Source organism: Terrapene carolina, unplaced genomic scaffold (genome assembly GCF_002925995.2).
Source record: "Terrapene carolina triunguis isolate 2854851 unplaced genomic scaffold, T_m_triunguis-2.0 Scaffold84, whole genome shotgun sequence".
NCBI lineage: Eukaryota > Metazoa > Chordata > Testudines > Emydidae > Terrapene > Terrapene triunguis.
The window spans coordinates 1,206,484-1,220,334 of record NW_020664435.1 but is presented as its reverse complement, the minus strand read 5'-3'; the positions used below and the strand labels follow the sequence as shown (position 1 = coordinate 1,220,334).

Below are 13,851 nucleotides of genomic sequence, written 5' to 3'. Positions count from 1 at the left end.
CTCTACTTTTTAGTCCTTGCCAGTGCAGCTACTGGAAAATTGTGTCAATATGTCCGGGGATAGAGCAGAAATCCTCCTGGGACATCTCCACGAAGCTCTCCTGGAGGTAATTTGAAAGCCTTTGCATTAGGTTCCTGGGGAGAGCGGCCTTATTGCGTCCTCCATGGTAGGAAACTTTTCCGCGCCAGGCTAGCAGCAAGTACTCCGGGATCAGTGCCTCGCACAGCATGGCCGCATACGGCCCTGGTTTTTGCTGGCATTCACGCAGCATGCGGTCTTTCTCTGTGTCCGAGATCCTCATCAGAGTGATATCACTCATGGTGACCTGCTTTAAATTAGGGGAATGTTAGTATTGGGACTGATTGCCTGTTCCTTTACATAAGTGTGACCGGCGGTTTACAGCCACGCGGTGGAGGCGGGATAGGGGCAGCATACAGGGATCTTTCCCGGGGACAGCCGCGAGAGGGGTGGGACAGGGGCAGAGTTCATGCTGGCCAGATTGCCGGCAGCAGGAACTGGCCAACACTAGGGGCATTGCTTTGAACGTGAAAGGAGGGCACTGCTATAAATTAAGCTTTCAGCAGCCAAAAGTCTACGGCTTACCATGTCCGCCTGCTACCCGAATTCCGCTGTCCTGCCCCGCTTCTGTGATCTGTACTCCAAGACCCCAGGCACTGAATGGGAAGGCCGAAAATTCGACCTTGTCCTGAGTGCGCATGTGATAGGTGCTGTGCATGGTCTTGTTCACAGAGAAAGACTATGTTCATTGTTCACAAAAATGTATCTTTGTGAGGAATTCACTCCCTTTTTCCCATCCCACAGCTGAGAGTGTCTCCCAACCTACCCCGGCATCCCCCTCCCAGAAGCTGGCGCAGATTAGGTGCCGAAAGAGAAGGACACGGGACGAGATTTTCTCCGAACTTATGGGCTGCTCCCGAGCCGAGGCGGCACAGCAGACCCAGTGGAGGGAGAACATGTTGCAATACCAGCAATCACACAGCGAACGGAAGGACAGGTGGCGGCAGGAAGACCAGCAGGCGACTCAAACACTGCTTGGACTAATGAGGGAACAAATGGACACGCTCCGGCGCCTTGTAGATGTTCTGCAGGACCGGAGGCAGGAGGACAGAGCCCCGCTGCAGTCTCTCTCTAACCGCCCTCCCCCGCCACAAAGTCACATAGCCCCCACACACAGAGTCCTGAAAAGGAGGGGTGGCAGGCTCCGTTGAAACAACCAGTCCACCAGTGCGGAGCCTGTCATTCCTCGAGTTTAGAAGCGTCCTTTCCATCACTACACCCGCTCCCCACCACAGTCTGCGTCCCAGTTTCAACCCTTTACCACGAAACCCTTAATAAAGAAAACGGTGTTAATGAACAAAGTTCCATTTATTTTATTTTTAAAGGTGTGTTGGAAGGGGGGGCAACGGGGTGAAGGGGGTATGTAACTGGAGAGGATAGTCAACATTAAGTGGGTAAAGAAACGGGGTCAGGTTCAGCTTCTCTTTAAACAAACTTAATAGTCACAGGTTACCCTGCTCACTGAGGAACCTAGCTTTCAAAGCCTCCCGGATGCACAGCGCATCCCGCTGGGCTCTTCTAATTGCCCGGCTGTCTGGCTGGGCGTAATCAGCAGCCAGGCGATGTGCCTCAACCTCCCACCCCACCATAAACATCTCCCCCTTGCTCTCACAGAGATTGTGGAGCACACAGCAAGCTGCAATAACAATGGGGATATTGGTTTCGCTGAGATCAGAGCGAGTCAGTAAGCTTCTCCATCTCCCCTTGAGACGTCCAAAAGCACACTCCACCACCATTCTGCACTTGTTCAGCCGGTAGTTGAAGAGTTCTTTTTCACTGTCCAGGGCGCCTGTATAGGGCTTCATGAGCCAGGGCATTAGCGGGTAGGCTGGGTCCCCGAGGATCACTATAGGCATCTCCACATCCCCAACAGTTATTTTGTGGTCCGGGAAGTAAATACCTTCCTGCAGCCGTCTAAACAGACCAGAGTTCCTGAAAACACGAGCGTCATGAACCTTGCCCGGCCATCCGACGTTGATGTTGGTAAAACGTCCCCTATGGTCCACCAGTGCTTGCAGCACCATTGAAAAGTAGCCCTTTCTGTTAATGTACTGGCTGGCCTGGTGATCCGGTCCCAGGATAGGGATGTGAGTTCCATCTATAGCCCCACCGCAGTTTGGGAATCCCATCGCGGCGAAGCCATCTATGATGACCTGCACGTTTCCCAGGGTCACTACCTTTGAGAGCAGTAGCTCAATGATTGCGTTGGCTACTTGCATCACAGCAACCCCCACGGTAGATTTGCCCACGCCAAAGTGGTTCGCGACTGACCGGTAGCTGTCTGGCGTTGCAAGCTTCCAGAGGGCTATGGCTACTTGCTTCTGGACAGTCAGGGCTGCTCGCATCCAGGTGTCCTTGCGCTTCAGGGCAGGGGACAGCAACTCACAAAGTTCCATGAAAGTTCCCTTACGCATGCGAAAGTTTTGCAGCCACTGTGATTCATCCCAGACCTGCAGCACTATGCGGTCCCACCAGTCCGTGCTTGTTTCCCGGGCCCAGAATTGCCGTTCCACAGCATCAACATGACCCATTGCCACCATGATGTCCATGGCGCGGGGTCCCGTGCTTTGCGAGAGGTCTGTGCCACTCTCAGACTTAATGTCCTCACCGCGCTGCCGTAGCCTCCTCACCCGATTTCTCAGCATCTGCCTCTGAAAAAGGTGGATGATAAGGTGCGAGGTGTTGACAACGGCCATAACTGCAGCGATGGTCGTAGCAGGCTCCATGCTTGCAGTGCTGTGGCATCCACGCCGTCACTCACCAGAAAAGTGTGCGAACTGATTGCCCGCCGGCGCTTTCAGGGAGGGAGGGCAGGAGTGACGGTTGAATGACAACAGTTACCCAAAACCACCCTCGACACATTTTTTCCCCCAGCAGGCATTCGGGGCTCGACCCAGAATTCCAATGGGCAGCGGGGACTGCGGGAACTGTGGGATAGCTGCCCACAGTGCACCGCTTCCAATGTAGACGCTTGCCCCGTTAGTGTGGACTCAGAAAGTCGAATTACTGTTCTTAGTGTGGATACACACGTTCGACTTTGTAATATCGGTTCCACTAATTCGATTTAAGTAAAATCGAACTACTCTCGTAGTGTAGACATACACTCAGTGTTGTCATAGCAAACTTGCAACAAAATTGAGCTTTTGAGGTTACTAAAGGAATTTCCTAGATGCTATAATCTACCAGAAGATCTAAAATAATGGGTATAATGGGGTCTGCCGTGGCTGTTGAAAGTTTAAGAGGCCTTTCCGAAGCTACTGCATACATTTAAAATATTTTTAGAAATAAAACATTTAAAGCTTCTAAATCCTAAATTTGCTTTTTTTAATACCCGGAAAGTCCTTAAGACATTTTGTTTTTATGAATAAAATTTTATGACTCAGACTCATAGACTTGAAGGTCAGAAGAGACCATCATGATCATCTAGTCTGACTTCCTGCACATTGCAGGCCACAGAATCTCACCCATCCACTCCTCCTCTAATAGACCTCTACCCTCTGGCTAAGTTACTGAAGTCCTCAAATCATGGTTTAAAGACTTCAGGTTACAGAGAATTCACCATTTACACTAGTTTAAACCTGTAAGTGACCTATGCCCCATGCTGCAGAGGCAGGCAACCCCCACCCCAGGTTTCTGCCTATCTGACCTGGGGGAAAATTCCTTCCTGATCCCAATATGGCGATCAGTTAGACCCTGAGCATGTGGGTAAGATCCACCAGCCAGACACGTGGGAAAGAATTCTCTGTAGTAACTCAGAGCCCTCCCCATCTAGTGTCCTGTCTCCGGCCATTGGGAATTTTTGCTACTGGCAGTCTGCCATTGTAGGCGGTCTCACCATACCACCCCCTCCATAAACTTATCAAGCTCAGTCTTGAAGCCAGTTAGGTTTTCTGTCCCCGCCTGCATTCCTTGGAAGGCTGTTAAACGTTCATTGTTTTTAAAAAGTTTTACTGGTGCAAAGTAGATAGCTTTCCTGCAATTTGACTGGATAACAAATTCTAACACATTAATAACTTTAAATTTAAAATCATTAGATGAGTAATAGTTTTAGTAACATTGTATAACAAAACTACATTTTCAAAAATTACTTGGAAGGAAAGCTATATTTTTTATCCCAAAATAAACTAGTTGTGTAAAAACAGCCTCACTTTTTAAGGTAACAGATGTAGCACAAATCAGAATAAGCATTTTACATTTTAAAGAGATCTAAGAGAGTTGCTTAAAACCACAGAATTCTTTTATACTGATTTTTTAAAATCTTTATTCTAAGTCGGTGTCTATAGTAGCCATTTTCTCTTAAAAATTTCCCATCATTATAAATACTTGTTAAGCTCCACTAGTAATAATACCCAGGGGAGTGTTAGTGTAGACAGTACTCTAGGCAGCCATCAGCACACCACGTGATTGAACACTACTCAGATCTAAATGAGATGGTGTTTAAAATGCTGATCGCTTGTCTATATTAGCACTCCCACGACTGTTAGCACCAACATAACTACTGTCTCAGTTTGAACATTGAGAAATTTCTAATTGTTATTTTTTCTCAACAAAATATGCCATGATATGATAGAGTGGGGAGGAAAAGAGGGATGGAATCTATTCATCCATCCAACATTGAAATGGTGAGCACATTATACATTTAATATTGCTAATTATATAAAATGTCAACAAACAAACTAAACTGTTTTACAATTAGACATTAAGGTAAAAAGTAATATTTTATTAGTTTTACAATCAGAGTTAAAAATCCACAAAACAGATTATTTGCAGGGTGAACGCCAGAGATTAATGATGACTACAAAAAAGTCTTGTGAGGCAAGACTGCCATTTTGATAAAAATATTAGGATTTAGATAGAAGCATTTCTGTAGAGATCCAGTATATAATTCCTGTGGTATAACTAAGTTATCCTTTATTTTGCTTTTGTGATCAAAATTTGAAATCTGAAATTGGATTTAAGTAGGATTTAAAAGTGTCTACAAAAGTTTTATAGCAGCATCTATCACATAGCTTTAAAATTGAAAAATACCTTAAAACTGTAATACAGTATTAGAAATATCTAATAAAACATGTCTATCAAATTTACTCTATTGACCAGTTACATGCATAAATTTCACTTGTCAGAAACTGGTTCATAACACAGCATAATTTTAAAACTGGTCTCTGTTTGGCTGAAAAATGGTCAGTGCTAGACTGAAGAAATGCACCAGACTCCATCAGTTAAACTGTGGTTCTACTCCGAAAAGTGACCCAATGGCTTCCTCAATGTTATCAAATCCTCTCAGATGGCAAGCAATTTTAACGATTGTATTTATTTAACTACCAGCCCTGAAAATTTACTGTGTGCTCTGGCAGTTAAGTTGTGTTCTTCCTTTCTCACACATCACCATCATCATCTTTAAAACATTCTACAGGCCAAATTTTCCCTTCAGTTAACCTTTGTGCAATCTGTGTTATCTTCAAAGGCCTCAGTGAATTTAACAGGAGTCTTGTCTTTCCATTAACTTGGAGTCAGCCTCTTCCATTGACTTAAGTGGGTATTGGATCAGGCTTTAAATGAGGTCTTTAGTTACACTGTACGCCATCAGTTTTCACTGGGGTCTCAGAAATGTAAGAGGACATCCTTTGGCCTACAAAATATTTTACTGGCAATGTGTGAAAGGGAAAGAAAAAACGGTTACCTACCGCTCATAATTGTTGTTCTTTGAGATGTGTTACTCATGTCCATTCCAAGTAGGTATGTGCATGCCAGCGGTACCCATCGAATCGCTGTGAGCCCCCTTGAGTTGCGCCTCCATGGCAGCGTATATAGGTCCCTGCCGACCCGCCGCCTCTTCAGTTCCTTCTTGCCAGATACTCTGACAGAGGGGAGGCGGGTGGGTATAGGAATGGACATGGGCAACACATCTCGAACAACAGTGACAAGAGGCAGGTAACTGGTTTTTTTCGAGTGCTTGCTCATGTCAGTTCCAAGCAGGTGACTCCCAAGCTTTAACTAGGAAACGGCGTCGGAGTTTATGGGATCGCTGATTATAGCACCGCTCTGCCGAAAGCTGCATCATCTCTGGCCCGCTGTGTAATGGCGTAGTGCGATGTAAAGGTGTGGCTCATCGCTATCCTGCAGATGTCCTGGATAGGAACTTGAGCCAGGAACACCGCTGAGTATGCCTGCGCCCTTATGGCGTGTGCTGTCAGCATGGGGACAGGTATCTTTGCCAAGTCATAGCATGCCCGGATACAGGACGTGATCCAAGAAGAGAGCCTTTGGAACGAGACTGGAAGCCCCTTCATACACTCCACAATCGCAATGAAGAGTTGTGTTGATTTTCGAAATGGTTTTGTTCTTTCAATATAGAAGGCTGATGCTCGTCTGACATCCAGGGAGCGGAGCATTCGTTCTAACGTGGGCTTAAGAAAGAACACAGGAAGAAAAAAGGACAGTTACCTGTTCCGTAACTGGCGTTCTTCAAGATGTGTTGCTCCTGTCTATTCCACAGTAGGTGTGCGTGCTCGCCACGTGCACCAGTGCCGGAAGTTTTTCCCTTAGCAGTACCTGTACTGGGGGAGCACCACGGTGACCCCTGGAGTGGCGCCTGTATATCGCGCTATAAGGGGAGCTACGGGCTCCCCGCACCCTTGGTTCCTTCTTGCCGGACAACTCCGACAGAGGGGAAGGAGGACAGGGTGTGGAATAGACAGGAGCAACACATCTCGAAGAACGCCAATTATGGAACAGGTAACTGTCCTTTCTTTTTCGAGCGATTGCTCCTGTGTATTCCACAGTAGGTGATTCCAAGCAATATCTGTTGGAGGTGGGTAGGAGTTCACGATGGTTCGGGACAAAGTACCGCCCTGCCGAACCCGGCGTCATCCCTAGACTGGGAGACCATCGCATAATGCGAAGTAAATGTGTGAACTGAGGCCCACATGGCCGCTCTACAAATGTCCTGGATGGGGACATGGGCAACATAGGCAGCTGATGAGGCCTGAGCCCTCGTATAGTGTGCCCTTACAATTGGTGGCGGGGGAATCCCTGCCAAAACATAACACGTGCATATGCACGAGGTGATCCAGCGGGAAAGCCGCTGGGTGGAGATGGGTTGCCCCTTAGCTCGGCCAAGGCAATAAAGAGTTGAGAGGATTTCCGGAACGGTTTAATCCGATCCAAATAAAAAGCCAACGCCCTACGCACATCGAGCGTGTGGAGGCGGCGTTCCTCATTAGAGGAGTGGGGCTTAGGACAGAGCACCAGGAGGAAGATGCTCTGCTCCATATGGAAGGCGGAGACCACCTTCGGGAGGAACGTCGGGTGTGGGCAGAGCTGGACTTTATCCCTATGGAAAACCGTATAGAGGGGTTCTGAGGTTAAGGCCCTGAGTTCTGAGACGCATCGGGCCGACGTGATCGCCACTAGGAAGGCCACCTTCCACGAGAGGTGCGACCACGAACACGTGGCCAGGGGTTCAAAGGGGGGTCCCGTGAGAGGGGACAAGACCAGGTTGAGGTCCCATTGCGGCACGGGGGGCCTAGCATACGGGAACAAACGGTCAAGGCCCTTCAAGAAACGGGAGATCATCGAGTGGGAGAAGACCAAGTGGTCTTGCACCGGCGGGTGAAAGGCTGATATGGCCACCAGGTGCACCCTGACTGAGGCAGGTGCCAGTCCCTGGGTCCTAAGGGATAAGAGGTAGTCCAGGATAAACTGGAGAGGTGCGGCGGAAGGGGACACTCCCCACTCACTCGCCCACCTGGCGAACCTGGACCACTTCGCCATGTATGTCCGACGCGTGGACGGTTTCCTGCTTTCCAGGAGGACTCGCCTTACCTGCTCCGAACACCGATTCTCCTCCACATTCAGCCACGGAGCAGCCACGCTGTCAGGTGAAGCGCGGCCAGATTGGGATGGAGGAGGCACCCCCCGTCCTGGGAGAGAAGGTCCGGGCGGAGCGGCAGCGCCCTCGGGAGGGCCACTAAGAGGCGTAGGAGGGGCCCATACCAGTGCTGGCGGGCCCAGGCTGGGGCTATGAGAATTTCCCTCGCATTGTCCGCTTTCACCTTCTGAAGGACCTTGGCGATGAGGGGGAACGGGGGAAAGGCATAGAGGAGCTGGCCCGACCAGCTCAGGAGGAACGCATCGGAGATCGCGCCTTCCCCTCCCCCTCCCCTGGAGCAGAACCGGGAGCAACACCGGTTCTGACGGGTTGCAAACAGGTTGATCTGGGGAGCTCCCCACTCTTGGAAGAGCCGGTGAGCGACCTCCGAGTGGAGCGACCACTCGTACTGGGGGGAAAAGACCCTGCTGATGCGGTCTGCTTACGTATTGCGGACGCCCGGGAGGTGAGCCGCCCTCAGGGAGGTATCGTGGGCTATACAGAACTCCCTTAGGTTCAGGGCTTCCTGGCAGAGGGCTAGGGAGCGAGTCCCGCCTGGCCTGTTGATATAGTACGTGACGGCGGTGTTGTCCATGAGGACTCTGACCACCTTGCCACGGAAGTGCGTGAGGAACGCCACGCACGCCAACCGAACCACCCTGAGCTCCTTGACGTTTATGTGCAGGGGCAAGTCCGGGGCCGACCACTTTCCCTGGGTTTACATGTCCCCCGTGTGGGCTCCCCAGCCCCGGTCCGAAGCATCGGACATCAGGTCTATGGACGGGTTGGCATCCCTGAAGGGAACCCCTTGCAACATATTGATTGGGCAGGCTTCCCTCCTATGGTGGTCGAGTATCGGGGACGGGACTGTGAGAACCTTGTCCAGACCGTCCCGAGCTTGGGAGAACTGGGAAGCCAGCCATAATTGGAGGGGCCTCATACGGAGCCTGGCATGGAAGACCACGTAAGTGCACGCCACCATGTGTCCCAGAATCCGAACACACGCCTTCGCCGTGTTCACCGGGGAGGCCGTGACCGAGGCGATGAGATCCCTTAGGGTCTCGAACCTGTCCAGGGGGAGAAAGGCTGTGGCCCTGGAGGAGTCCAGCAGGGCCCCAATGAACTCTATGTGCTGAACAGGCACTAATGTCAATTTGGTCTCGTTCACGACCAGGCCTAGATCGGCGCATATCGAGAGGAGCAGCTCTACATGGGACTCCCCTTCAAAACGGGACTCCCCCTTGAGGAGCCAGTCATCCAGGTAAGGGAAGATTTGTACGCCCTCCTGCCTGAGGTAGTCCGCCACCACAGACATACATTTCGTGAAAACCCTGGGAGCCGTGGCTAGGCCAAAGGGGAGGACCGTGAATTGGTAGTGGTCCATCCCCACCATGAATCGGAGGAAACGTCTGTATCCCTCGAAAATATGGACATGAAAGTATGCGTCCTGGAGATCCAGGGCCGCGTGCCAGTCCCCCGGGTCCAGGGAGGGGATACTAGAGGCCAGGGACCCCATGCGGAACTTGGAACGAGTTAGAAACCTGTTCAGGTCGCACACGTCCAAAATAGGCCTGAGACCCCCTTTCACCTTCGAGATCAGGAAGTACCGGGAGTAGAACCCTTTGCCCTGGAACTGAACCGGTACCCTTTCCGCCGCCCCTAGGTGGAGCAACCGGTCCACCTCCTGACGCAAGAGGAGGACATGTTCCAGGTCCCCCGGGGCCATCGTGGATGGCGGGTGATTTGGCGGGGGTGAGGTGAACTGCAACACGTAGCCCTTGGAGATAGTACTGAGGACCCATTGGTCCAAAGTTATGCGGGACCACGCCCTGAGGAAGGCAAACAATCAGTTGCAGAACACAAACTTGATTAATCGGTGCCCCCCTGCAGGTAGTCAAAACCGCCTCTTCTCCTGCCTCTTGCCATTAGAGGGACCAGGCTGCGGGGCAGAGCCTTTTGTACGGGGCTCATATCTGCTCCTCGCAGGCTGAGCCGCAGGAAGCGACTTGGCCTTGTCCTTAGCCGGAGGGACATAGAGGCCCAAGGTCTGCAAGGTGGTGCAGGAATCTTTCATCCCATGCAGCCTGACATCCGTCTGGTCCGCAAAGAGCGCCTTGCCATCGAACGGGAGGTCCTGCATCGGTGATTGTGCCTCTGTCGACAGCCCGGACAACAAGAGCCATGACGCCCTGCGCATGGTGATCGCAGAAGCCATCGAGCGGGCCGCCGCATCGGACGCCACTTGCAGGGCCGCTTTATCCAATGACCACCCCTCTTCCACCAGGGCCTTGAAGTCCTTCCTGTCCTAGTCCGGGAGGAGGGGCTCAAATTTAGGCAGGGACTCCCACAGGTTGAAGTTGTACCTGTTCAGTAAGGCCTGGTGGTTGGCTACGCAAAGCTGGAAGCTAGCCGACGAATAAAATTTTCTGCTAAAGGAGTCCAGTCTCCTGGTGTCTTTGTTTTTTGGGGTGGGCGCGGGCTGGCCCTGACGCTCTCTGTGGTTTACCGATTCCACAACGAGCGAGTTCGGTGCTGGGTGTGAATACAGGTATTCATGGTCCTTCGCCAGCACAAAGTATTTCCTATTGGCCTTTTTCGAGATTGGGGCCAAGGAGGTGGGAGTTTGCCACAAGGGGTTTGAAATGTTGGCAATACTCTGGTGCAGAGGCAGGGCCACACGGCCCGGTGCCGAGGGAGACAGGACGTTAAAGAGGGAATCGGACGGACCTTCCATCTCCTCGGCCTGCAGCTAGAGGTTGGAAGCCACCCGCTTTAGCAGGTCCCTGGTGCGCCTTGAAGTCCTCCTGCGGGACCGATGGCGGAGGCACCGCTATGGTGTCGTCCGGGATCGGAGAGAGGGCCCGTACGGAGCTGGGCGCCTCGGTCGGTGCCGGGGCGTCGATACCGAGGTCAGAGTCCTGGCGCGGGTCCGCCGACTCGTGACCCGCTGACTTGTCTTGTGGGCGGCCAGAGGAGGCCGATGGAGCCCGGGACGCTCCGGCGACCAAACGGGCCTCCGCTTGGGCTGGCACCGATAGCCACGGTGCCCACTGGCACCACTGTCCTTGCCACGGAGTCCCTTGCCATTGGTTCGGCTGAGCACAGGATGGCAATATGTGCCCTGGCGGAACGGCGCGTGCCGAGGGTGGGTGGACGTGTGCTGAGGCCGAGGTCGCCGAAGAATGCTTGGTGCCGCGGGAGCGGTAGGAGCAGCGTCTGTGGCGTCGTCTCCCTTGGGACCGGGATCTCGATGACTATGAACGGTACCCACACTATGAACTGCTTCGGTACGCGTGATGGTGATGCAACGCTCGGTGCCCTGACGCCGAGATACCCCGAGGGGAGCCTCTGTCATGGCGCCTAGACGAGCGGGAGCTGGAATGGGAGCGGCGACCTCTGTCCTGTCGAGAACGGCTCTGGTACCCACATCTAGCAGGTGAGCGTTCCCGGTGTGCCTCTCGGTGCCTCCGCTCGCTGGCAGGCAGTGTGGGGGGTCCCCGCAACTCCCGTCCCGATGGCGGCCTGGACGATCTGGCCGGCGTCGAGGGTGGCCGGGAGCTGTCGGAGGAGCAGCCACTGCACATCAAGCGGTGCAGGGAGCGATCTTCGGAGCGGGAACTGCGGCTGCTCAGAGAGGTCTGGTGGGCACCCAAAGGGGGCTTGCCTCACGACCTAGAGCCTGTGCTCGATTGCGAGCTCGGGATGGGCAGGGACATAGTGTCCTTCGCAGCCTGCACCGCCTCCTGCATCGACGGCATCCGTACCGGTGGGGATGCCTGGGTCGACGGTACCGGGCTGCTCCGCTCCACACGAGTCGGAGCCTTAGAGCCCGGGGGGGATCGAAGGCTGCCCAGCGCGGGACCAGCCTCCCCCTTGTCTTTATCACGGCGGCGTTGCAAGGCCAAGCTCTTCCCTTGCTTTTTGGCAGGAGAGCGGCGCCGACTGGTCGAAGGGGCCTTGCTACGTACAGACGACGCAGCGGCCGGTGCCAAGTCCAAGCTGCGCACCGGCGTCGGAGTCAGCGACGACTCCATCAGGAGAGCTCGAAGTCTGAAGTCTCTCTCCTTCTTGGTTCTTGGCTTGAACGACCTGCAGATCTTGCAACGGTCGCTGATGTGAGTCTCACCCAGGCAGCGGAGACCCTCAGCTTGAGGGTCGCTCCTGGGCATAGAACGGCGACAGGAGTCGCACGACTTGAAGCCTGGGGCACGGGGCATGCCCCGAGCCCGCTCTATCCACTGAAGAACAATCTGTAACGGTACCACTAAGGTCGAGAAGAAGGGCTGCAGCAGAGCTGGAGTACAAAAGTTCCAACTACCTTCACTGGCGGCAAGAAGGAACTGAGGGTGGGGGGAGCCCGTAGCTCCTCTTATAGCGCAATATACAGGTGCCACTCCAGGGGTCACCACAGTGCTCCCCCAGTACAGGTACTGCTAAGGGAAAAACTTCCGGCACCGGTCCACGTGGCAAGCACGCACACCTACTGTGGAATACACAGGAGCAATCACTCGAAGAAGAATGTCCTGGTTTGCGTGGAATTGTGAAACTACCTTAGGGAGGAAGGCCAGGTGTGGTCGTAACTGCATCTTGTTTTTATAGAAGAACACGTATGGGGGCTCCGAGTTAAGGCCTTAAACTCAGACACTCTCCAGGCTGAAATTACAGCTACCAAGAACGCTACTTTCCAGGAGAGGTAGAGGAGGGAGCATGTTGACAAGGGCTCAAAAGGAGGTCCCATCAGTCTAGAGAGCACAAGGTTGAGATCCCATGGAGGAGCTGGTTGTTTTACTTGAGGGTACAGTCTATCTAATCCCTTGAGGAAGCGGCCCACCATGGGGTTTGCGAAAACCAACCGACTGGCCGCACCGGGGTGGAAAGCTGAGATAGAGGCCAGGTGCACTTTTATTGATGATATTGACAGATCTTGCTGTTTTAGATGCAGCAAAATGTCTAGGATAAAGGGAATTGATGCCTGTAAGGATGGAGTGTGCTTTGGTAATGCCCAAATGGAGAATCTTTTCCACTTGGCCAGATAGGTGGCCCTTGTGGATGGCTTCCTGCTGTTAAGGAGAACCTCTCTAAGAGGGTCTGAGAGCATGTAAGCTCCGAGGAGTTCAGCCATGGAGTTTCCATGCCGTGAGATGGAGCATCTACAGATTGGGATGCTGGAGGCAGTCATTGTCCTGGGTGATCAAATCCAGGACCAGGGGAAGAATTATTGGCGTGTCCACTGACGGGTCTAGAAGCATGGTAAACCAGTGTTGGTGAGGCCGCGCTGGTGCTATTAACATCATTGACGCTCTTTCCCTTCTGATTTTCAGCAGTACCTTGTGTACAAGTGGGAAGGGCGGGAAAGCATATAGTAGGTGGTACTTCCAAGGAAGGAGAAAAGCATCTGCAAGTGAGCCCAGGCTGTGATTCAGCAAGGAGCAAAAATGGTGACACTTCCTGTTGTACTTCGTTACAAGCAAATCTATTTGGGGAAACCCCCACCATTGGAAGATGTTGATAACATCCAGGCAGAGGAACCACTCGTGATTGTGAAATGACCTGCTGAGATGATCGGCCAGCTCATTCTGGGAACCTGGAAGGTATGATGCCTCTAGATGTATTGAATGGGCCATGCAAAAGTCCCACAGCTTGAGGACTTCCTGGCACAGGGGAGAGGAGCAAGAACCACCCTGTCTGTTTATATAGAATGTCGCTGAAGATGTGTTGTCGGTCAATACCCCTACACATCTGCCCTCCAGATGAGCCTGGAACGTCTGGCAAGCAAGGTGGACTGCTCTTATCTCCCTGACGTTGATTTGCAACGAAAGTTCTGCCTGGGACCAGAGGCCTTGAGTCTGCCTAAGTGTGCCCCTCCCCCACCCCCTCCCCTTGGCAAAAAAAACCCTAACTAA

General features: G+C 52.5%; 1 protein-coding gene across 1 annotated transcript in view; it reads right to left on the bottom strand.

The window, feature by feature from the left end:
• Window positions 1-13,851, bottom strand: part of SNRK (SNF related kinase) — an 82,871-nt gene that overhangs the window by 9,268 nt on the left and 59,752 nt on the right. The gene's annotated exons all lie outside the window — the stretch shown is intronic.